At 49.5% G+C, this 24638-nt stretch overlaps 1 protein-coding gene across 12 annotated transcripts in view; it reads right to left on the bottom strand.

Annotated features, from left to right (window-relative positions):
* Positions 1–13053, bottom strand: part of Rassf2 (Ras association domain family member 2) — a 45566-nt gene extending 32513 nt beyond the window's left edge. For 4 of the 12 annotated variants that reach the window (XM_087188692.1, XM_013070716.3, XM_004840775.4 and 1 more), the window contains exons 1-2: positions 12977–13053; positions 11830–11894 (exon numbers count right to left, since the gene is read on the bottom strand). The gene's annotated coding sequence lies outside the window, so the exon portion shown is untranslated. The other 8 variants (XM_087188695.1, XM_021255016.2, XM_087188693.1 and 5 more) reach the window with 8 other exon arrangements.
* Between the last annotated feature and the right edge of the window lie 11585 nt (positions 13054–24638).

Genomic DNA, 24638 nt, shown 5'->3' with positions numbered 1-24638 from the left:
TTTCCGAGGTTCTGTCACTCTTTATCTGTCAGGTGATCTTATCAAAGCCACTGCAATAAATCCAACCTATAAACTCACGTTGCTCCATCAGATTTTCTCTGGCCTGACCCCTTGCCAACCTTTCTCTTACTTTTATACTTCTCAGGGAAGGAGCACTGGGGACACACTTATGGTTTACTACGTTTGTTGAACTGAAATTCCAGGTAAGTGATTGTAGGACCCGGCCCCTCTTTGTCCACCTCCACAACATCTGCATCTCTCTTCACAAACTTTCCAACCATCACAATTCCCTGACGCCCCCAGCCAGCTGAAAAAGCCAAGCTAAATTCATATACACATTAGGGCAAACACAGCAGCAGCAGCAGTAACAAAGAGCCGGAAATTTAGAGTTAAGTCTTAAACAGAGTATTGTTCCTCACACAAGGAAGGGTCAGAGGAAGATGGGCTATGGGGTTGGAATGTGGATTCAATTGGAGACTTCCTCCAAGGGCGCCTGCCAACAGCTGTGACCTTGGAAGGAGGGATTTGCTCAGATGGCTGATTGCAATTCTTCTGGCTTCCCTGTTATTATGGAGAATGTAAGGAGTCCTCCTGGGCTCCAAAATGCCTTGTAGGAATCTTTATGACCATCACATCCCAGGACGCCTTGAGAATATGTACTGATGGTCACCGTGTCTTTGTAGACGGGAAAGGGCAGGAAGGAAAGAGGACTTCCCCACATTAGCCAGCTTCTCAGACACAGAACTGAAACACCTCATACATTATCACACCGATAAAGGAGGAGAGAGGGAGAGAGACACAATAAGAAAGAACAGATTTTACCCAAACAATTATTAATATGGAGTTGCTCTTTGGAAGTCTAAAACATTTAAATTTACTCAACTCTGTAGACAGGGTTATTTTAAATCAGCACTTAGTGGAAAAATCACTTTAGAAAATAAAGTGTATATTGAATATCTGTTAACTACAAAGCATGTCTGCTAAAGAGTTTGGAGATGTGAAGGTTGTTGGACTTCCCCAGCTGGGACAGGAGCCTCCCAGGCCCTAGTCACATTGGCCACCAGCCAGTCAATTTTCCCTTCTAGCCCTAGCCTCATGCTTGGCAGAATGTTCTGGATTCTCATGAGATCCATTAAACGCCTAGGCAATGCTATCCCTTTGTCAGTGGGACACTGACAAGCTTGTCCCACATGGAGACCCATCATGACTTCCCACTTGTATCTAAGGTCCTTTGCCTCAGGTCTTTACCAAGAGATAGCTCCTTGGTCACTGAGAGTGACAACATCCCAGCCAGAGAACCTCCCAGGCCTCTTCTCGTACTGTGTGTACCCATCCTCCTCCTCGGAGCCAAGCCAACATGCGCTCCCTAGACCCTGATCCAAATTCACTGCCTTCTCTGAGCTGTCCCCATTGCCTCCGGGGGAAGTTAGGGCAGGCTCTCACCCTCAGCCTGCCCTTTTTACAGCACATCCCACTGCATGGAAATCACCCGATGGGCTCCTTCCCTCCCTCCCCCTGGGCCTGGGCTCCCAGTCTGAGCTCTACCCTGCCGATGTCCCTGTGGTCACAATTACTCCTTCAAAGTAGGGATGGGTTCAGCAGCCCACAGGAGCCAACTTGTCTCAGATCAGGAAGTCAGAGATCATGAAGAGCAGTACAGGAAGAGGACTCTTGCAAATGTGGTTTGTTTTTTTTTTTAGTAGTACTGCAGATGGAACTCAGAGGTGCTCCACCACTGAATTACACTCGCATTCCCCCATTTTGTGGTAGTACCGGAGACTGAACTCAGAACCTTCATACTAAGCTACGTCCCCAGCCCATTTTTCACTTTTTATTTTGAGACAGGGTCTCACTAAGTTGGCCAGGTTCAAACTTGCAATCCTCTTGAGTAGCTGCAACGATAGGCATACCCCACCACGTCCAGGACATGTGGTTTCTTGAGAAAATGTCCCCAGGAGAAACCTGTGAGGGAGTTCGGGAGGCAGAGCCAGGATGGAGCTCAGGGATGGCTTGGGTCTAGCTGGAGGCCAACCACAGCCTGTCCCAGGGGCACTAGGGTGTGAAGAACTGCACGGCTAGAGCAGGTAGGTCCAGCCTGTACCCCTGTGCCAGCCCTAGGAGGAGGGGTGAGCCTGGGCAGTCCCTGCAAGAGCAGTTCTCAGAATGAGGGGCAGCTACCAGCCATCCGGGGAAACGCTCACAACTCGCAGTAGATAAAAGAGATCCCAGTAGGGACCAGCATCGTCCACCCCACCAACCCCGCATGTGGGACTGGAGCTTGTCCTGCCAAGGAAGACAGACCTGCCTGCCTGTCTGTGGGGACAGACCTGCCTGAGCTCTAGGCCAGTCCAGGCCCTGTCACTACAACTCTAAGGAGCAGTTGTCCCTCGTCCTGCTTCCAGCCTCTCACACAGCCCCAGAGTCAATGAGTCCTGGGGATTCGCAGGCCCAGCCTCCTGTGAGCAGAGCAAATGCCAAGTAGCTCTGGAAGGCAGGAAAAGTATCCAGAGTTCTCCCTGAAGACCGGAGAACCCTTCTGTCCTTAGCCTTGGCTCCTCCCAATGCTGGTGCCCTTCCTCCCTGCAGTGAGGAGGCCTGGCTGCCAGCTCATCCTCACCTTTCTGTCCCAGCCCTGACGCTAAGCATCTCTCATCCTCCGCACTGACTGGAGAGCCCCAGGGGAGAGGAGCAAAAGCAGAACAGAAGGGCACACCCCTAGGAGGAAAGTCCGGAGTGAGAGGGGCGAAGAATCCCTGTGGTGGCTGGTTTTGCTTTCTGTTTCCTAATATGCACCTGGGAGAAGGGAGACACAGCCTTGGGGAAAGGAGGGATTTCTTTACAGAGTTCCCAAGGTGGCCAGCTCCACAGAGTCACCAGCCAGCCAAGGAGAGGACTGGGAAAAAGTCCGCTTAAACCAAGGTGAGAGTGGGCGATGGAAGGGGAGGAGCAGCTGGCCCTGAGCCAGGTGATCATCCAGAGTTGGGGCTATTTCAAAAATCCTGATGTCCAGGCTGCAGGCAGGACTCATGACATCTGACCTTCTGGGGGCCTCCCCCGGTCTTGCCAGTCTGCAAGCAGGGTGCTCAGAACCACTGAGATCTGGCAGGAACAGCACCAGATGTATTTCAGAGCAGCCTTTGAAAAAAGGATTGTAATTTTCTGAAAGCCAACTCTTCTTTGTATTTAGCAGCCCCTCCCTATTATTAATATTTCCAAGGAAAAAGGTGACAGTGTGGGGTGTCCCAAACGGTCTGCATATGCAGGCAGAAAACTGACACAAAAAGGGGCCCCTCCTTATGGACCAGGGGACCGTGTCACAGAAGCCAGGAAGTCAGCCGTGGTCCCAGGCCTGCTGAAGAGGAAATGTGCAGTGGAGGCCTGCAGCTTCCCCTTTTGGGCCTATCTCTACCTCTTCTCTGAGCCCTGAGGACAATCTGGATCACCTGGGTTAGAGGAGAAAGTTCTCTGGCACTGATTCATACTATAGTCAGGTCTCCTGAGGGAATCGGCTTTGTAACCAAGCATCTACAGAGGAGGCAGTCCAGACCCCCCAAGGCTCACTCAGGGCCCTCATATCAGGGTGGGAGGAAGTGCCGATGGCAAACAGGAAACCCCAGCCCCATTGTGCCACATGAGGAAGGAGACTTGACTGTGGGCTGGGGCCTTGCCAAGATGTAGAGATGACGAGATTCTGTGTAGAGGTTCACCCACTTGAGCCTGCCCAGGCCAGGGGCAAAATTCAGGTGTTGTCTGAAGAAGACAAGGCATCCCCACACCTGGCCAACAGAAGACGACTTCCTAGCCAGGCTGTGTCCTCTCTGAGCCCTGCTCACTCAGAATAGGCAGGGCAACTTTCCTGCTGATGACAAAAGTCATGAATAATGGGCAGCTACCACACAGGAGAGCTTACTGTGGGCTCTATGCACCTGCTTTGTCTCATTTAATTCCCACAACCACTCCATTAAAAGAGAAATCTAAGGTGGGGGTGTAGCTCAGTCGTAGAGCTCTTGCCTAGCATGTGAAGGCCCTGGGTTTGGGCCTCAGCCCCAAAAGAAAAAGGAAGCCTTATTATCCCCACTTTACAGGTGGAGCAACTGGGGCCTGGAGAAGCTCAGCAAACTTGCCCAAGTCGCACCTCCAGCAATGGCGGAGCTGTGCTCAAACCCAAGATGGCCCAGCTGCAAAGCACAACCATGTACACCACGGCTTCCCTGGGGCAAAGGGGAAGAGGTTTTGCCTAAATATCAACTCCCTGTCTAGAGGCTGGGCCGTGCTGGGGTGCGTGTCAGAAACCTCCGGGTTTGGGAAAAGCCCTTGTTTTGCTTTCTGATTCAGCGGTCCCAGATGGCATCCAAGAAGGTGCACACTTGCCAGCCCTCGGTGCTTTGCCTTGGCTCCTCCAGGAACCCCAAGGGAAGGCTTCATTCTCACCACCACTTTATAGATGAGGAGACAGACAGTCCCATTATAAGCCAGCATGAGGCCCAGGACTCTTTCTGTGGTTCTGGCTGAGGTCTAGGTGTGAGGGACTTGGCCTAGAGGAAGCAGCAGTGAAGGAGGTTTCAGGGAGTGGGGACAGGTGGGTGCAGGAGAAGCACGTGGGTTGCCCTCCAGGAGCCTAATGGCTCTAGTCACAGAGCCACTGACCCTGTCACACAGCACCGTCTAGAGAATGAGCCCTCCTCACCCTGACCACCACAAACCTTCCCCACTCTGCACACCTCCTGGAAAAAGCCTCAGCTACTGGTAACACCCAGGCAGAGCCCCTGCCCAAGCCACCTTGTGCAGTGGGGCGGGGGGCTGCCCAGGCCAGGCCACGTGTAGAAGAGGAACTGAGATGCCACAGGCACAGGCTAGGATCCCTGGGCAGGTGAGTCTGCAGCGTCCCCTACCCCCTCCTTCCCCACAGCTGGGCCCCACCTGGGCCTGCGCTCTGGCCCTCTGCACTCCAGTCTGACCTCCCCAAAGCCACAGCAGCCATGGATGATCTGAGGATATGATGCTGGGACCCCTGGCCAAAATGCCTGTGTCCTGCTCCATTCCAGGAGGCCTGGCCAGGTGAGTCACCAGGAAAGCCACCAAGCATGGTGACACTCAAACTGCTGCCCCCCAGGCCAGATGAGCAACCACCTGTTCTCCAGGAGCCCCCATGGGCATCCACAAGCCTTGGACCTTTGGCGTGGTTAATTAGGTGGAAACCCAAAGGCCCTTTCCTTCATGTCAGAGAACCAGGTAGGCAGTGGGACCACAAAGGGCATGGAAGTAAATGTTTCAGACAGAAAAGGCTGTATGTGAGTGGAGGTGAATGAACATGTGTGGGTGTGTAAGGGAGAGTGTAAAGAGTGTGTACAAGTGTGCATGGCCTGGGGGTGTGCAGTGTGTGAGGTGTGTGTGTTGTATATGTACCTGTGGATGTAAGGGGTGGTGCCAGAGAAATCAGAGGGCCTGTTTTGTCCTCTCCTTTCCTGCCACGAGCATCACTGACATCCTGACACTGGATGTGTGGGAATTTCAGCAACGGGCAATCAGTTAGCTCCACAAAGGACACCAGCTGGTGCCCCCACATCCAATCCAGTTCTGACCCTGTCTGCCTGGAGTGGCCTCAGATCCCACGAGGTAAGGACTCAGTCCCCAAGATGTCCCCTCAGGTTCCAGAGGTCAGTCACAAGCCTCAGGTTGTGACTTGTCCTTCTGATGCCCTGGCTACAAATCGGGGTTCCCACAACCCCTTCTCAGGTTTGATTAATTTGCTATAGTGGCTCAAGGATCTCAGAGAAACACTTCCTCACATCCTCAGATTTCTTATGAGGCTATGACAAAGGCTATGGATGGAGAGGCCCGGGTGCAGCTAGGGGGAAGAGGCTCACACCCTCTCTGGGTGCTGCCCTCCGGGACCTCGACATAGAGGCTCTCTGGAAGCCTCCACCCTGTCCTGTCCTTTGGGGGCATCATGGAGACCTCCTTGCACAGGCAGAGCCGTACTGGACAAAAAGGGTGGGGCCTTCTGCAGGAATCTCCTGCTGGGTCTGGGGAGGACCCCAGTAGATTAAAAAGGGTCTTTCAACCTACAATAGGACCAGGTTGACGAGGGAATTGCGATTCTGTCTTGGAGAAACCAGAGACTTAGACAGTTAAGTCCCCTTCTATTCCTACAGAGCTGAACAAACCCCTCTATCAAGAGGCCCTGCAGAAGTACATGTTTCAGCCCTCCATGAGGAATCCATGTGACTGCATTGGCCCCAGGGGTCAATGGTGACAACACTGGCCCTGTACAGCATGGATGAGGGGATAGTCCCTGACCTGTGCATCTCAAAACCAAGGGCTATTTTTACAGGGTAGCTTTAACGGCTGACCTGGGGAAGGGCCAATTAAGCTTCTTTCCAGGCCAGTAGTTAGGGATGTTAAGTGGCCCTGGTCCCCTGGAAGGCTATCCCACAGGCAGGGCCTAAGGTCTGTGTCACTTGTCCTGTGTGTGAGCTGCTCCCTGCAGACATGCTGACTGATCCCAGCAGGTAAGGAGGGGCTGGCTCAGTTCCCCGCTCCCTCCGAGCACAGGTTTCTGTGATGGCCACACGTCCTGTTTACTAGTGGTTTCCAAGTGACAGGCCACTCTGAGACTCACCTCTGACCTCACATCCCCTTCCTGTAGGGAACCCCAGCACTTCTCCTTTTTTGGTGCTATAGGCTGAGACTCATACCTGCATGTGCAGAGATCTTGGGGTTTTTCTCTCTTTGCTCCCTGAGGTCAAAACCCAAAGCCAGGATGGCTCCCTCCTCCACCCCAGCAGCAAGCAGCTTCCTTGGACTTGAGGGACAGTAAGGAGGGGAAAACAAGAAGAACCCAGCATGCCCTGTGCCCTCGGGGTGACAGCCATCATGGGGCATTGTGTCCACCTCTCTTTAACCCGTCGACATGCCCAACAAAGTGTGTGGGGGAAATTCACCCCCACACATGGCTCTCCCATTCTTCCTGAGTCAGAGAGGGGCTTTCCATAGGCCTCGGGGAGGCTGAGGGGAAGCTTTCCACAGTATCATATTCACACCCTCCTTGGCCTGTCCCCTGACCAGCTGACAAACCCTACAGGAAAATCAGCCATTAAAAAACAGAACTCCTCCTATATGACCCTCAGTGGCTGTGTTTATGGAGAAGCTTTTTTTACACTTCCTCGACTGTCTGGGATTAAAAGGGTAGCCACCCCCTGGACAGAGCAAAATGCAGAGCCCTCCCTCGAGCCCTCCCCAGCCTCACTCTGACCAGCACCCTGGTGCTCTGGTAGGGAGGAACTGAATGCCTCTGCACAACACAGAGCTTCAGCAGAAAAGCCGCTGGGCCCATCCCCTGAGCCCTGAATCCAGCCCTGAATCCCAGTGCTGTGGCCCACAGCTCCCTGACCACCTTCCGACTCAGTGGAGACCTGAAATGCTTACTCCCCACCAGCACCACACCCTAGTTCTGGCCCCACTCACCTTGCACCCAGCACGCAGTCCTCCCCTCAAGTGGAAGATCCTACGTGGAGCCTTGGGAAGGGGGTACCAATTATCTGAGGCTACTGATCATCTCTCTGGAGTACTTGGGACCACCAGCTAAAGTCCTCCTTGCACCCCAGGCCACAGTGTAAACAAAGCATTCAATGGCCACACCCATGGCACCATGTGGGCACAGAGCAGGTCTGGTTTGGGACACACAAGAGATGCTTCCGATAGAAAAGGTGAGGCTTTCTCAGTCTTCTTGGGAGCAAATCTCAGTGATCACACATTCATTTGGTTAGATGTCACTGACTCACAGCAGACCAGCTGCTGGGTCAGAGGAGGAATGATGAAACACAAGTCACCCTCCCAAGCCCACCACCACATGATTCAGCAGCAGGGGCCTGGGCCTAAGGCCCAGCCACCAGTAACCAGCAAGTCGAAGTCATGATCAGCTCCCAGCAGCAGGGCTACATTCCTCAGCCCAGGCCACCCGAGTCTGTCCTGCCAGGTGGGGATGAAGCGGAACCCTGACACCTGAGCCAGGGCAGGAAGATGGCCAGGGCTCTTCAGAACCGCCAGAGGCCAAAGAGCACATCTCTCTCCCAGGACTTTGCTTTCTCTTCTATTACATAACTATAGGAAGTCTTTTTATGTTTTATTTTAAAAATACAGACAGGCCAAAATAAATTCCACGTATATATTTAGAATAGGCAAATTCATAAAGACAATAAGTAGAATAAAAGTTACCAACATTTGGGAGAGAAGAGAAAGGAGATTCTTGTCCAGTGAGTACAGCATTTCTGTTTGGGATGATAGGGAAGTTTTGGAAATGATAATGATTCACAAGATTGTGAATATACTCATGCGGTGGAATTGGACACTTAAAAATAGTTAAAAAGGGACCAGGGATTAGCTCAGTGGTTCCAGCACCTGCCTTGCAAGAGCAAGGTCCCAAGCTCGATCCCCAGTACCAAAAAAAATAGTTAAAAAGGTAAATTTTATGATATATATTTTACCACAATAAATAATTTTAGAAGGTTACATATGAAAACAAAATGATGGAAATCAGGGCCGGGGATTTAGCTCAGTGGTTTCGCCACCTGCCTCACAAGCCCAAGGTCCTGAGTTCGGTCCCCGGTACCAAAAAAAAAAAGATGGAAATCAAAATCTCCTAAAATTCCACCAGCCAATCACCATACATTAACATTCTGCCATAGATCCTTCTAGATACAAATATAAATGGATGAAATATTTTATAAATATAACACACTGTTTGGTAACCTGCTTCTTAGAAATACGTTTCCATGTTTACAGACATATATCTGCATCCTTTATTTTCGAAGCTACATGAAGGCATTTCAATATATAGATATACCAAAATTAATTTATGATTGTAGGACATTTAGTCTCCACTTTTTGTTTGTGATGTTGTTACCATTATTAAGAATAATGCTGCAAGGGACATCCCTGTACACATGTCCAATTATAGCCTTAGGATAAGAATTCCTATGGGTGGAATGTCTGAGTCAGGGATACCCTTGGGAGGATTATCAGCAGAGCAGTAAGGGAAAACCTACACCAGGGTTATCGAATTCTGTTTTTTAAAAATTTCTCTATATATGGGCTTTGCATGGATTCTACACGGGTTTCTATGAAATTTCACAGTTGTTCAAAAGGTCCTTTCCATAAGAAACCAGCCTCTTCCCAACTCTCCTCCCAGGCCTTCTCTGGGCATACACCTTACCTGTACTAGAAAATAAAACTGGAAGAGAAGAAGGCCAGAATTATACTGGGTTAATGTCTCCTGCATTCCCTGGTCCACCAGGAAAGAATCTAGGATGGCCCAGTGTAGGGAGCCCAATGGTAGATATCACAAATGTGGACACTGGAAAGGTGTTTTGTTGTTAAAGATTTTGTTAAGTAGACGGAAGGAGGATGCAATGGACTCTTGGGGAAATTGAGGCTTTAAGGGAGTTTATAACTCTAGAATAAAGCTTGTCTTAGGTTGGCTTCAGCCCGAAGTAGACCCTGAGACAAGTATTCAAGTGTGAGTGCAAGAGGAATGGGTGAGGAGACAGGAAAGGGAAGAGAGCCAATGAAGGGAGTGAGCACCTGCTATGAGCACCTGGGACTTGGCCCTGCTAAGGAACTTTAGAGACAGCACAGAGCATGTCACAAAGTGATCCCCACAGAGAGGCGAGGGAGCTGGGGTATTTGTCACCACTAGTGAAGGCCAAGAGAATGCAAGCAGGACACTGATTGTGTTTATTACATTACCCCATATCCTGCCACTAGCAAAGGTTAGAGTGAAGGTCAGACTCCAAGCCAATACTCTTTCATCACACTTAACAGCTATAAGAACTAACCATGAAGACACAACTGAGTGAGCCGTGGGTAAAACACCATGTCAATGAAACGAGCCTACTTGGCTAAATCACTTGGGGTTGGCATGTCCAAAGATAGCCAAGAATCTGTCTGCCAAGTTATCAACAGCAGGAAAAGGAGAAGCCCTTCTAAGTCACTCTGCCCATCCCTCAGCAGGGCCCCTTCCAGGTCTCTGTCCTCTGAGAAAGATTTCCCTTTCTGGTTCAGCCACAGCTGCCTCAGGCAGAGTCCTGCAGCCCCTGGCTGTTATCCCAAACAGCTACATCAGCTTTTGATTACAGGCTCAGAGTCTGCCATCCCAGGGACCATGAAGAATGACCCACTGGGGGCTCAGCCTGTTGAGTCTAAGGATGTCCCTGTTTACTATACCTCCTGCCTCACCCACTGACCCACACCCTCCCAAGGTTGCTTCCTCCATGGGAACATACAAGCAGGCCAAATAAACAAAACTAGCAATCACAGGCCTGTGGGAGCTTACCTCACTTTAAGATCTTGTAAAAATTCTTCTGGGAGGCAAAGAGGTATTTAAATAGGACATGGGATAAATAACTGGACCATATTGTGAAGAGTGGCAGGCAGAGTAGGAGGTCCCAGGAGGGTCTGCTGCCCTAGGTTTATAAACCCAGCTGGGCAAGCTCTCAACAGCCACAACTTGAGGACAGAGACTGGACACTGTTCATTCCTAGCACCATATGTCACAAGCTGGTGACACCCAGTGCATATCCCAGCCTCTTCTTAAACTCTCTGGGCAACATGGCCCTGCCTTTACATCCCCATGTCCCAGACAGTGAGGACACTTCCTGCCACAATATCCTGAAGAGGACTGAAAGTATAATCAAGCCCAGGTTCTTTTCTGCCTTAATGACAGGTCCCCTTTCTCTCCAGCCCCACAGCCTTGCCCTCTGAGCCAGCTGAGGAGCTAAGTTGCTCAACCAGAGACAGCTCTCCATCCAGCCTCCAGGGCCAGAGTGGATGAGAAGTCTGAGGGCTCTGGGCACAGAACATGGGCTGAGGAATCAAAGCCAAGCTCTTGAAGACGCCTCACATGGCCAGGGCACCACAGGGTAAAGAAAAGAGCTGAAACTGAAACTCAGTGTGGAGTCCTCTGCCACTCCTACTGGCTCCCGGGGTTGTGCAAACCCAGGGAGCAGGCCTGGACCTCCAAACTGAAGCTCCACAGCCACACAGACAGGCGGACTGCAGAGCCCCAGGGGTGAAGGGAGAACACGGAAGCAAGGTGAAGCTGATGCTAGCTGGAGACACAGGGGTACAGGTACAGCAACGTTCCAGCCAGGGGGGGACGACCACCTTCCCAGGCCTCCTCTCAGTGGGCTCCTCAAAGTCGCCTGTCATCATTATAATGGGGCTTCAGCAGTATAAAGAGGAGGGTGGTGGAGTCCTTGGGATAGATATGTCTAGCTGTACCCCAAACTTTATCCTGTTTCCCCAGTTCTCTACCTCTGCTCTTCATTTACTAAAGGAGGAGTAGTCTCACTCCTCAGCATGAAGAATCCCAGACTGTACCAGCCCACATCCCCATGTGCCCAGGTTCGGCCCACACCTTCCCCCAGGGCAAGAAGAACCTCTGCGTCCAAAACGACCCCACTTGTCAAGCTCAGCCTTCCTTGGAGACCCTCTGCACCGCCCTGTCCAGAGGAGAAAACAGCCACACTCTTGGCCCTACTCCAGGGTCTCTGTACCCCCAGGAGCACAGCACGGCACACTTCCCCAACCCAGTGTATCTTAGCCAGGGTTTGTTCAACCGTCAGGTCACCTGCGAGAAAAGTTTCAGACTCTTTACTCACCGGGCTTTGGAAAGAAGGCCCCGGCTGGGTCTCTTGACTGTTTATAGGGACCGAGTTTCTTTCCTGTCATTGTACCAGGACCAACTGTGGCTGGAACCGAGTCTGCCTGTGACAAATTGTTGTCAGTGCATTCTTTCACAAATCCATTCATCACACGTAAGGTACTTACTATAACCTCTGCGGCTGTGGAAGCGGCCTCTGCCAATGTGTTCTTGTCCCCTGGGCTCCAGCCTCCTGGGAATAAAGTGCATATAGCGCGTTGAGAAGGCTGGCGCTCAGCTTGTTCCCGCGGCGCGCAGGTGCTGTGGACAGTCCAGAACTCACACAGCACCCTAGATGGGAAACAGAACCCTCTGCCTCCCTGTCAAGTCACCGTCACTGTCTGCTGTCCCTAAGTCTCTCCTCGCTCAGAGCTGAGCGCAAAGTAAGCACTGGAAATGCAGAAGAGGGCCTGCCGCCCAAGGCACCTGCCTCTTTCAGGCGCAAGAGAGCTCAAAGCTAGGTCCCTGGCGACCTCAGCCGGGCTCCGGGGGAAGCCCGAGACCGTAGCGCAGCGGGGAAGTGCCCGGAAGACACAGGCCCCTGCGTCCTCACTTGGCTCTGGGGCCTCCGACCCACCTCGGTACTGTCCGTCGCCCCAGGAGGAAAGGGGCGGATTGGGGCAGACACTCCCCGGGGTGCTGCGGCCTGCCTATCTCTGCACCAGCTGCTCGGCCCCGCCTCTCCAGGGAGTCCCGGAGACCCTGTGTCTGGGGCGCGGATACCTTCCCGCCACCACCCTGGGCGCGGAAGGAAGGAGGAACCCCAGGGTCAGAGCCGAGGGTAAGCTCCGAGGCGCAACTTTCTTCGGCCGCCAGGCGGGCGCGCTGGGACTCCGAGACCACGCGGCCCGTAAGGCATCCGCACGCCCGGGATCTCCCCGCGGCTGGGGGAGAAGAGACGGAACCCGCTCAGGAGAAGACAGAGGCGCTGGCCCGCACGGGGCACCGGTCACCGCGGGAAAACTTTGGTCCAGGAGAGGGAACGTGAGGAAGAGGACCGCGCGGCCCCCTGCACCTTGCGCCCAGCATCCCGCGCCGGCGCCCGCGCCCCGCGTCCTGCCTGCGCCCCGGGCCAGCTGCACCCCGCGAGCGCCGCGGACACTGTAGAGTTGGGAAGTGGGGACACCGAAGCCGGGCCCAGGCTGGGCCAGCGATCCCCGAGGTGCGCTCAATCAAGACAGGCAGGGCCGGTGGCGGAGGGTCCGTGCCCCGCCCTCCCGCGCCCCTCTGCCCATCCGCTCCTCCCTCCCGCCTTTTTGCCTTTATCCGCCCTACCGGGTCGAACCGTCCTCTCTCCTCCTCTTTCTCTCGCTCTCCATCTCTCCCCGCCCCTCTCCCCTCGCCTTTCTTCCTCCCCTCCCCTTCCCCCTCCCTCCGGAGGCGGAGCATCTTTCCTCCCTCCTAAACAATGCGGTGGCTGCGCGTCCCCTTTCAGCACGAGGGTCCCCGCGCCCGCTGCCAGCGCTTTTCCTAGTCTGGGGGAGGCGAGGAGGGCAGGAGCGAGGCGGGGGTGTGTGGGTGGAGTTGTCTCCTCTTGTCCGCGGCCACTGTCCTCTCCGAGCTCGGCTCGCCTGGCTCTGTGACAGCCACTCCCAGGGAGCAGTCACGCTGCCCAGCGAGCCCACCTAGAGCGCCCGGATTCCCCAGCAGAGGCTATATGGGTTTGGGGGTCGTACCCCACCCCCACCCCCGGCTCATTCCCAAAAGGGTTTGGGCTGGTCAGGGGCAAAGCAGGCCCTTCCATTTCGCAGGCTGAAGGACGTGAGGGCAATATGAAGGAGGCCAAGTTTCTTTGTCTTTCTCTCTCTCTCTCTCTCTCTCTCTCTCTCTCTCTCTCTCTCTCTCTCTCTCTCTCTCTCTCTCACACACACACACACACACACACACACACACACACACACGCTTCCCATGCAACCTTGAACCTCCGGGGTCCTCCGGTGCACAGAGGGGAGGGGGGGAGTACCCCGGCTGCAGTTCCCTATCCTCTTATTGAGATTCTACCCACTCCCAACCACTTACTCCCACCCTGCAGAGTCTGCCTCCTCGCCAAACAGAAAGCAGCCTGTTAATGCACTGCCACCCCTGAGATACAGCCCGGCCAGCTCATCCGCCTGGACGCCAAACATTCTTTACCAAATTCATTGTTTGGATCTTGGAATGTGTCTCCCTTAGAAACAATGTTATAAGTGGGGATCCGCTTCCCAGGCCAGCCACCAGAGTCTGTTGAACCCACATGCAGCTGTAGGGTGGTGCTGAGAACTGTTAGCTATCCGAACAAGGAAGCCACTGATCAGCTTTTGGTATTGAGAATGAATAAATACATTTGGTTCTTTCCTCTTATGATATAAACACAAAGGTCTCCCGTTAATTTCTCCCTTTGAAGCCACTGTTCTGTATTCCTTAAACTTCTGCCCAGGGTAGGCAACAGGAAGACCCTAGGGTCAGGGAGGGGTTTGTTTGTTTGTTTGTTTTTGTGGACTGAACTGCAGGGAGAGCTAAGCGGGGAAGCCCACCCAGAGCTTGCAGGGCTTCCAGTACCCCAGGAAGCCTTCTCTGAAGGGCTCGGGTCTTCTGTCCTAGGCAGGGCTTCCCAGGCCCCCACACGCTCTGTGAAGTGGGCCATGAGCTCCGTCCCTGGAGCATGGAGCGCTGCAGTTCAAGAGAACAGTCAGGTACTGCTGTACTAGAGTCCCTGCCTCTACCCCAGGATCCCAGAGAGCAGTGCAGTGGCTTAGCCTAAGTCAGATGACCATGCTATGACCATTCTCCACGGCCAGAGGTGGGCCTCACTGTGCAAACTGGGATGCCAGGTACACTGATCCTAGCCCCAGTTTAAAACCAAACTCAGTTTTCTCTACTTATATTCTCCATCTTGGTGAAAACACTGATGGACGGACAGATGGATGGATGGATTCAAAACATTGGAAAACATCTTTTCTGTTCATTTGCTTCTCCATATAGAAGCCATAGGAGAGAAAGGCATGCCTCTCATCCTTCAAGGCAGGATAGGAACAGTCCATCTGAGATATTATTTGCAAATATTTAACAGATGCATTAAAGTCCGCCCTTAAACTGTTTTCTAGCAGCCTTCCACCTTCAGGGACTGAATAGGGCAGCTCACAGCCCAGGGAAGCAGTCAGGTAAACACTGGCTAAAAGTACTCCAGTAATAAAAATAACAAAGCCAGGCACACCTATAGTGTACATCTTGTAGTCCTTGGAGGCTGAGGCAGGATGGTCATTTGAGCCAGAAGTCTGAAAACAGCCTAAGCAACACAGCAAGACCTCATGTCAATCAGTCAATCAATAAAAAGGACTGCAGGCCTAGTTCAGTAGTAGAACTCTTGCCTAGCATCCACAAAGCCCTCGGTTTGATTCCCAGCCCAGGAAAAATCAAAACCAACACCCCCCCCCCCAAAAAAAACTGTATATGAGAGCCACAGGTACAATTTTAAACTTTCTGGGAGCCACAGTAAAAATGGCAGACAGAAATAGGTGAAATTAATTTTAATAATCTTTTTATTTAACCCAGTATATAAAAAATGCTATCATTTCAACATGTGATCAATATGAAGGAATTATTCACGAGATATTTTAATTCTATTTTCTTTTTTTTGGTACCAGGGATCAAACTCGGGACCTTGCGCTTTTGAGATAAGCAGCAGAACCACTGTGCTAAATCCCTGGCCCCAATTCTATTTTCATATAAAGGCTAAAATCCATTGTATAATTTCTCCTTCTGCACCTCAGCTCAGATGATAAACTTGCATCCAAATACATAAACTGCAGTTAGATTTTATAAAACTTCTAGTTGACAAAGCAGATTTACATATGTAAGTTATTCCAAACATACTTAAAAGTTTCCCAGTACCTGAATCAAGTATTGGTGTATACACTAAAAAATATATTTTGGTTTTTATTAGTACATGTTTGCAGCATGTAACGATCATGTTCATCATGGGGGATTGTACACATACCTAACACATCTTAATTCTTTTTTTGTCCCCTTCTCCCCACTTCCAAAAACTCTATTTCCATTTTTGTCCTTCAACCTGTTTTTCCCTTAAATCCCCTTTCCCTTCCTTTCTTCCCCTTACCTCGATCTCTTGCTGTCTTTCCCATTTGAACAAGTTCTTCCTACTTCCTAATATCTATTCTCCATTTCACTCCTTATTTACCCTCTGGGGTTTCTCACACAAGAGAAACAATGTGATATTTAAACTTGTGTGTCCGGTTTATTTCACTTAAGATTATGGTCTAAAGGTGCATCCATCTACCTAAAATTGCCTCTTGTTTATCCTTTTTGGGAGAGTATCAGTGCATACTTTTTTTTTTTGCACTGAGCTACACCCCCAGCCCTTTTCCCTCTACATTTTGAGACACAGTCTTGCTAAGTCACTGCGTTCTCCAAGATGGACTTGAACTTGGAATCCTTCTGCCTCAGCCTCCCAGAGTGCTGGGATTATAGGTGTATATCACCATGCCCAGCTATAAATTTTATTTTAAGTTATGAATAAACTTAAAAATGCAGTTTGTCGGGGCACCAGCCACATTTCAAGTTCTCAACAGCCACATGTAATCAATGGCTTCCAGAGTGGGTCAGCATAGAGCCAGAGAGCAAGAGGCTGCCAATGATCTTGATGTACCAAAGCTGACCTTCTTCTTCTCTTTAGCAAAACAGTGAGGGGAACATGGAGCGTGGCCAGGGAAATAATTAAACCCCTTTAGCTGTCATTGTAACATGTGGAGAGTAGGCCTGGCCTCCAGGTAACAGCCCAGCTGTGTGCCTCGGGAGAGAACATGCAGAGGAGAACCAGGAGCCCCAAAACCACTTTTCTGTCAGGTCCTAGTGGGTTCCAGAAGAGGAAGGAAGTGGTGGGGTGACAGGAAGTCAGGATGCTGCATCTTCCCTTTGATTATTTGAGCTTCACGGAGCACAGCTGAATCGTGAGCCTCACCTTTCATGGGGCCTGGCTCAGAAGCAGAACCCAGGAGAAGGACCCAGAAAGTAGGAATGAGGGACTGAATAGGAGTGGATGATAAGGGTGCATTCATGGGTGGGTTACTGGGCAACTGGGGCTCAATTCCTTGGGGGGCCTCTGAGGAACTGTACAAAATACGCTTCAGCATTGTCCATTCTGAAGCTCAGGGGACTGGGACGTTTATCGGCTGACTCTTGTTCCCTTCTACTTGAGGATTGCTCCTGGGCAAGCTGACCTCCTCTCACTTCCTGGTTTGTGTGGACTACTTTGGCCTCAAGAAACATCTGGAGTGGAAAAGCAGAAGCCACTGCCATTGTCCCTTGTGGGGGGAGGGACAAGTCATCATTCATGGAGTTGTGTGCCACAGCTACATGGGACAAGAAGGGGCCAGGGGATGTGACACAACACACAGAGATCATCTGCTGTGGGACCCTGAAAGGAGAGGGATGGGACCCTGGAGGCTGGGTCAGGGGGAGCCTCCGAAGGAGGAGGCCTGAAGGAGCATGGGGCCCCCAGACCATGAGTTACACAGGCTGCAGGCATCAGCAGGAGCTGCCGGCCGAGCACTCAAGGACAGGGCCATCGCCCTTCTGCATGCTGCTCTCAAGGGGTAGCCAGAGCAGGACCTGCAGGGGACCCAGGAACCTCCAGAGGCCCCTGGTGAATCTGAGAGGCAGCCTCACGTGCCACCACTGAAGAAAGTAAGACACAGCTTCTCCTGCAGATCCGTCTTGGAGAGAGCTGGGAAGGAAGGCAGTGCTCTGAGGGTTTCTGCCTACGGAGACCCAGGGGACTGCTTAGCTTGTTGCATCAGACTGCATTTCCCAGGTCATGTCCGATGGTGGTAAAGAATGAAACTGCAACGAAGGAGGGAAGATGCCAGCAAATTTATTTAAAAGACACTTGCCAGGCTTGATGGCACAGGCCTGTAATCCCAGCACTCAGGAGGCACAGGCAGGAGGATTGCAATGAGTTCAAGGCCACCCTGGACTGCATAGCCAGACCCTGTCTTAAAAAAAAAAAAAAAAAAAAAAAGGTATAAAGGCAAGGAAGTGAAAGATACTAAGGCAAAGAACTAAAGCTCCCACTAGCCAGAAGAGGGTTCTGAGTAGGACACCCACGAGAGTCTCTTTGTTGAGGGTTTTTAAGGAATTTAGAAGGGAGCTCAGGCTATTATGTAAATAACATAATCTCTACCCTAGAGGAGACTACATAATTTTTAGGGTCCAATCTGTGCAGTGTTCATGCAGTGTTCATGCAGGCCCCATGTGCCCTTGAGCCAATGGCCTGCCTGATCATATCTGGGGAGGTCCCTGACAGCCACTGGAGACCTGGCAGATATTTCATAAGGTCCCTGGAGGGTGGTGACTCTGCAGGCTCCATTTTGAGCTTCCTGACTCCATTTTGGAGCCACTGACCTTACTGCTTAATAGGATCCTAACTCCTCTCTCACTAATTTCTGCTACAGTGTCATGGACTTTTTCCCCATTCTGCTACCCAGGAGGTAGAAATCCACAGAGGAAGAACCAATGAGTTACAGGGAAATAAGTCTGGGTGGCATCTACCACTCGCACTCAGCCCCTTCCGGACATGGCACACTAGCAGGGGGCTGGCAGGAAATACGTTTCCTTAAGAGGTGAAAAAGGCTCTCCTGGGATGTCATTTTCACTCTAAAGAAAGAAAAAAAAAAATCTGGTCCAGAAACAGAGCTTTAGGTGACAGAGGGAGGTGGGATTGTCACTCCAGTCTGCCCCCAACCTGGTCCCCTAGACACTTGGGACTGCTGGGAAGACAGGATGAGCCTCAGTACTGTTTCACACTCCTTAGGGCACCTCTGGGCCCCATCAACCATGCTCTGGGGACCTTCCTGCCAAGTAAGGGATCAACATGGCTTCTTAGTTCAAGGGCTTGGTATGTTGACAGCATTACCCAGAAAGAGGTAGATTGATTGCCAGAATGGTCACAATTACTTCCCTCCCAGCACGGGTGGCCTTTGCAACGTGACTGCAGATTCTCCAGAGAAGAAGTGCAATCTGCTTCTTCACCTGGATCCCAGGTAGACACTGTGACTTGCCGGGTGGCAGAAGTTATGCCACACACCCTCCAGAGCCTGAGGCTGGAGAAGCCCTACTTCCTTCCACTCTCGATGGGACTTTGCCTCCCATTCAACCAAGATCAGTAATTCCCCTCAGATCTACTGTGGTTTAAGTGTCTCCCCAAAAGTTCATTCGCTAGAGCCTTCCCTCCTTACTGTGGCAGCATGGCAGATGTTTTGGTCAGGGGTGCTGAGCCCTCGTGAATGGATTAACCCCTTCTTCTTATGAGTGAGTTCTTGCTTTCAACAGAACTAATCAGTTACCATGAGAGTGGGTTGTTTCAAAGCCAGCTTCTTGCATGTCTTGTCTCTTTTGCATGCACCTTCTTGCCCTTCCATCTTCTAGGAGTTGAAGGAACACATAGCTCTCACTTGACATGACTGCCCAATCTTGAGCTTGCCAGCATCTAGAATCATGAGGCAAAATAAACCTCTTTTCTTTGCAAATTCCCTGGTCTCTGGTATTGTGTCATAGCAAACAGAAAATGGGTAAGACACAAACCCGGAGCTGACCACTGACACATGAGGGAGCCCAGCTGGGCTCAGCCTGCACAGCTAACCAATAAAAACACAAGATAAATAGATGGTTTTCATGTTAAAGCACTAAGGATTTGGTGGTTTGTTTCATAACAGTAGCTAACTGTGAAAGAACTTAACAAGACACTGTGGTCATGGCTGATATGACTGGGGTGTTTGGTGGACACACATCTGGTGTCCCCTGGATTTGTTTAAGAGCTTGTGTGAGGCACCTCAGGGGACCAGTCTCACCTTCTCTGCCCATTCCCTCTGAGCTCTGCCAAAGCAGTATTTTCAAGTGGCTCAAGTCTGAATGAGCTGGTGAAATTTAGATTTGAGGATGTGAACATGATCCCAATGGTCCTCACAAACCAGAGACACCTAGGGAAATTTGAGTAGCAAAGATTTGTCACTGAACTCTACAAGTTTATCTTTCATGGGAAGGACTATCTTAATTAAAAGTCCACCTTATCCACCACTAAGAAATTTCCACTGTACCTTAAATATTTATGGGAGACAGTGCCTGGTTCCATCTGGAGATGGAGGATGGATTAAAGCTCCCGTACAGATCCCAGACAGCAGATCTACCTTACCGGTTTCCCTCCACCAGTTAAAACATGAACAGGGGTTGGTAAGAAGCAATGGGAAAGCAAAGAATCCAAAGTACATGGCCTAGACTTACTCAATTCCACCAAGCATGTTGGTTTTCACAAAAAGCATTTGGTAGTGAGCCTTAAGGCTAAACAGCCATTCTGTTAAACAAAATGCTTATAAACACTTTGGTAACTGAACAGTTTCAAATTAAATGAAATACTTTGTAGAATTTTCCTAGGAATCCATTCAAGTTTCCTTAACCCCAGGGTTACATTCCACCAAAGCTCTTCTTCTATTTTTGGAAGGAAATACCAGTTACTTGGTGTGAATCCATACACACCATCATGATACAAATTGAATACTCATTCAGAATTATCTCAATGTTTATAAGACATTGAGGGTATCCAAGGTGCCATCCTAGGCATGGTGAAAGATAAGAAAACTAAGAATAATGAAGCTAAAAGAAGAATTAGGCATCATCTTGTCCAAGAATGTATTGGGTGCTGGCTCAGAAACTGGGACTTAGAGAAATCAATCACACCATTTGGTTGTGAAAAACAGAAGCCCCTGAGCCAGCCTAAGTAAAGAAAGGTTAACCTAAAAAGAAGTAAGAGGCTCTTGCAGAACTTCTGGGAAAGAAGTGGGCCAGATCCAAGATGGGCTACAACTATAACGTTGAGTCCTAGAGTCTTGTCTTGCTTCCCAGCTCCCTCTCCCGCTCCCTCTCTGCTTCTTGGATCACCTTCTTTCTTACCTGCTCCAACTTATCCCAGAAGGTATCTTTGGCCCCATTTCTATGCACTTAAAGACTCTGCACCTACCAGCAACTCACTCAGTCTCACTCAGTCTTGGGTGCCATCAGTGGTGTCCAGCAATGAACTGGGGAGCAGGACACTAGTGTTCTCAGAAAGGCGAGAGGTAGGTAGATAGGGAAAATGTTTGGAGTCTCTGGCTGAGGCTCTGTGGCCTGCTTGTCTCTTACCTGTTGGCCCTTACATGCAGCTTTCTGGTCAGGCTAGAGGCCCTACCTCACTTGTGCCTGACCCCTGAGCATCCTTGAGAGATCCTGAATGGTGACTTCCCAGAAGCATGCTTTGTTATAATGCCTTTATTTGCTCCACATTTTCCTTCTCCTGGGAAGCACTTATCGCCTCTCTTTGCTGACCTGTTTCTCCCATGGCAGTATCAAGGGTGGTCTGGGAAGGCTTTACCCAGGGATGTAACTCCACCAGTTTGCTATAGCTTTCAGCCTCTCAATGTGAACATGAAATCTAAGTACAAACTCAAACAAACATGGCACCCGTTGTACCCACTGAGCTCCTCTGTCCACTTAGAACTGTTCCCAAAGGCTTTCCCATAACATTGGGCTGCTCTTCATGCTTCTCATCCTTTAAACTTGGCTCAAGTGCCACTGCTCCTGGGGAACCTCCCTGCCAGCCCTTCACTTCCCCTCACTTCCCTAGTGCTCCCCAGCATTGTTTCCAAGTGCATCTACTGTGAGTGCATACTCAGGTTAACCGCCCAAGGGCCTAGGTGGTGTCCTATGTACCAGTTCATTGCCTTTTCCACCTGTCACCCTGTGAGTATGCAACACACATCTGGTAAATGAAAGAAATGAAAAATGAATTTGGTAGCTGTGTTGGGTACTCACAGTGGCACATGGAAGCACTCATGAGAATACAACTTATGCTGTACAACATATGTATCAGTGCCACACAAGTCCCATCACATTACACACTTTAACTCACTTAATCCTCATACAACCCCAGGAGGTGACGCTATTATTATTCTCATTTCACACACAAGGAACCCGAATGTCAGGTAACTTGCTCAAGGTGGAAGGTGCCAGAGCTTCAATGTGAACCCTTGCAGTCTACCTCAAGTCCCTCTCTCAACCCTGGTGCTCTCTGCCTCCTGAACATCCAGGTCCAGTTGAGGGATGGCACACATCCTAGAGTGGATGAGAGAGAGAGTCAGGTACTTTTGGGCAGCCTCCCTGGAGCTAGGCATTGGAAGCAGCAGGAGCACCACCGTAGAGATTGCAAATGAGAGTACAATGCCCACCACACTGGGCCAAGCTATGAGACCCATAAAAGCTGGCCTTGGTACACTGCTCCTGGTCCCTCGTCTTCCCCTCCTACCCACACCCTATTTGTCTTTGATTATGATATGGAAGTTTGTGTCATCTACTGATTGATTCAATAAACATTAAATGGACATCTGTTGTTATGGCTTAGATCTAAAATGTCCTCCAGTTTCATGTGTTTGGAGGGTGACCAAATCATGGGATTCATCCATTGATGACGTTAGTAGCTAAATGTGCTATTGGAGGTGGGGCCTAGCTTGGAAGGGTGTATTCTTGTCCCTGGCTTCTACCTTTGCTCTCAGCTTCCTGGGCACCATGATATGAGCAGCCTTTCCTTCACCATGGCTTTTCATCATGCCATTTCTGACTTGGAGCTAGTCAACCATGGACCAAATCCTCTGAAGTTGTAAGCCAAAATTAATCTCTTCTAAGTTGCAAATGTTAGGTATTTTGTCCCAGAACAGAAAAGTGACTAGTAAATCTACCATGCTAGAACTGTTCTCAGCACTTGGAACCAAAAGCATAATTGTGTCATTACAGTGTAATGAAAGAAGTTGAAATAAATATATATTTATATTAATAATATACATCTATATAAGTATTAATGGATGTCATACACATGCACACACAGACACACACACACACATACACACCTGTATTTTTCAGAGCTTTTCCATGAACCAGAAAGAGACTCGCTGATATTTGAGAGACTTTACCTTGGACAGATAAAACTTCAGGATTTTCTCATGAATTCAATAACATAATGAAAAACCCTATAAACAACATTTCAAATAAAAAATTACAAGTATGGAAGAAATATTGTAAGACAAGGAAGAGAAAAAGGAGAAACATAACTTCCAGGACTCAGGAAAAATAGAAGAGAGAAAGATAAAACCATCATAGAAGCAAAGGACCAAAGGAAGGCACAAAACATGAATGTAAATTCAGTGAGGGACACAGAAGGTATCCACTGGAAAAATGAACATAGTAACATCAAGAATAAATGAATTTTAAAAGATGGAAGAAAAAAAGATAGATGCAGAACAAAGACAAAGGAAATCTAACAAATGTATAATTGGCCCTCAAGTATATAAATTGAGAAAACTTTCCCAAACCAACTTGATTTTATAAATTGAAAGGATACACTTTGTTCTGAGAAAATTGGCATAGTTCCTTTTTTTTCCTTTTCAGTTTTTCACCAGAATGTGTGTTCTAATGAAGTGCGAAGCATCAGGCAGCTTTCTGTCACTGTGAAAAAATGCCTGAGATAATCAACTTATAAAGAGAAAAATTTCTTTTGGCTCATAGTTCCAGAGGTTTCAGCCCATGGTCACCTGAGCCTGTTGCTTTTAGGCCTATGGTGTGCAGCGTATCAGGGTGGGCAGCATGTGACCAAGCAAAGCTACTCACCTCATGGTGACCAGAAAGCAAAAGGAAGAGAACAGGGACGGAATGGGGTTCCACTGTCCCTGTGAAGCCATTTCACCAGTGACCTAACTTCCTCCTATGAGGTTCTACCTCTTAAAATTTTCACCACCTCCTAATAGCGCCAAGCTGAAGACTAAGCTTTTAACACATCAACCTGTGGAGAATATTCCAGATCCAAATGATAGCTATCAGGTCAGAGATTTTTGCCCTTTCTGTTACATGTTCTCAATGCTCAACATAATGCCTAGCACCTAGAAACCCTCAATGAACATTCATTGAATGAATTGCTAAGGAACAGACTAAACGACACCAACATAGTCTATTAATGTTTTCATACTTCAAACATAAAAATTCTTTGGTTACCTAGAAGAAAATTATCTATTAAAAAAAAGTTTCAGGCCGGGGATTTAGCTCAGTGGTTTTGCCGCCTGCTGCGCAAGCACAAGGACCTGAGTTCGATCCCCAGTACCAAAAATAAATAAATAAATAAATAACCTTTAAAAAAAAGTTTCAGACTGGCTAGAAACTTCAGCACAGTGATGTTCAAAGCTGGAATACAATGAAATGATCTTGTTCCTCGTATGCTATAGCAAGGTATTACTTAACTTTCCTGTCACTGTGACAGAATATCCAACACCCACAATTTAAAGGAGGAGAGGTATAATTTGGCTTATGGTTTAGGGGGATTCAGTCCATGGTTGGCTGCCTCCAAGTCAGAAATACCATGGTAGAAGTGTGTGGGAGAGCAAAGCTGTTTGGTTAACAGTGGCTGGGAAGCAGAGCAGGGGAACCGTGCCAGAGGGGAAAGGGTGAATATATATTACCCAAGGTCACACCTCCATAACCCACCAGATACACCCAGAAATGTGCTTTACTAATTGACTGGGCAGCTCCCAAGCCAATCAAGTTGACACAATCAAGCTGGACTGCCACACATGGCATCCTCAGAGGATGAAACTTTATACCAACATAAAATGTAGCCCAAATAAAAATCATGCAAATATATATACTCAGACAGAGTCTTGCTATGTAGTTCTAGCTGGCCTTGAATTCACTATGTAGTCCAGGCTGGCCTCGAATTTACAGCAATCCTCCTGCCTCAGCCCCCCGAATGCTGAGATTATAGGCATGTGCCACCATGCCCAGCAATCATCCAAATATTTTTAAAAACTCAGCCATCTCCAAGAAAACATTAAATGACCTAGTTTGGTAAATAAAGAGAAAAACAGAGGCAATG

The sequence above is a fragment of the Heterocephalus glaber genome, unplaced genomic scaffold (assembly GCF_053883595.1).
Source record: "Heterocephalus glaber isolate CG9 unplaced genomic scaffold, H.glaber_assembly_v1.0 deba00001532, whole genome shotgun sequence".
Taxonomy (NCBI): Eukaryota; Metazoa; Chordata; class Mammalia; order Rodentia; family Bathyergidae; genus Heterocephalus; species Heterocephalus glaber.
Note: the sequence above shows the minus strand (reverse complement) of the source record. Positions and strands in the feature narration are given on the sequence as shown.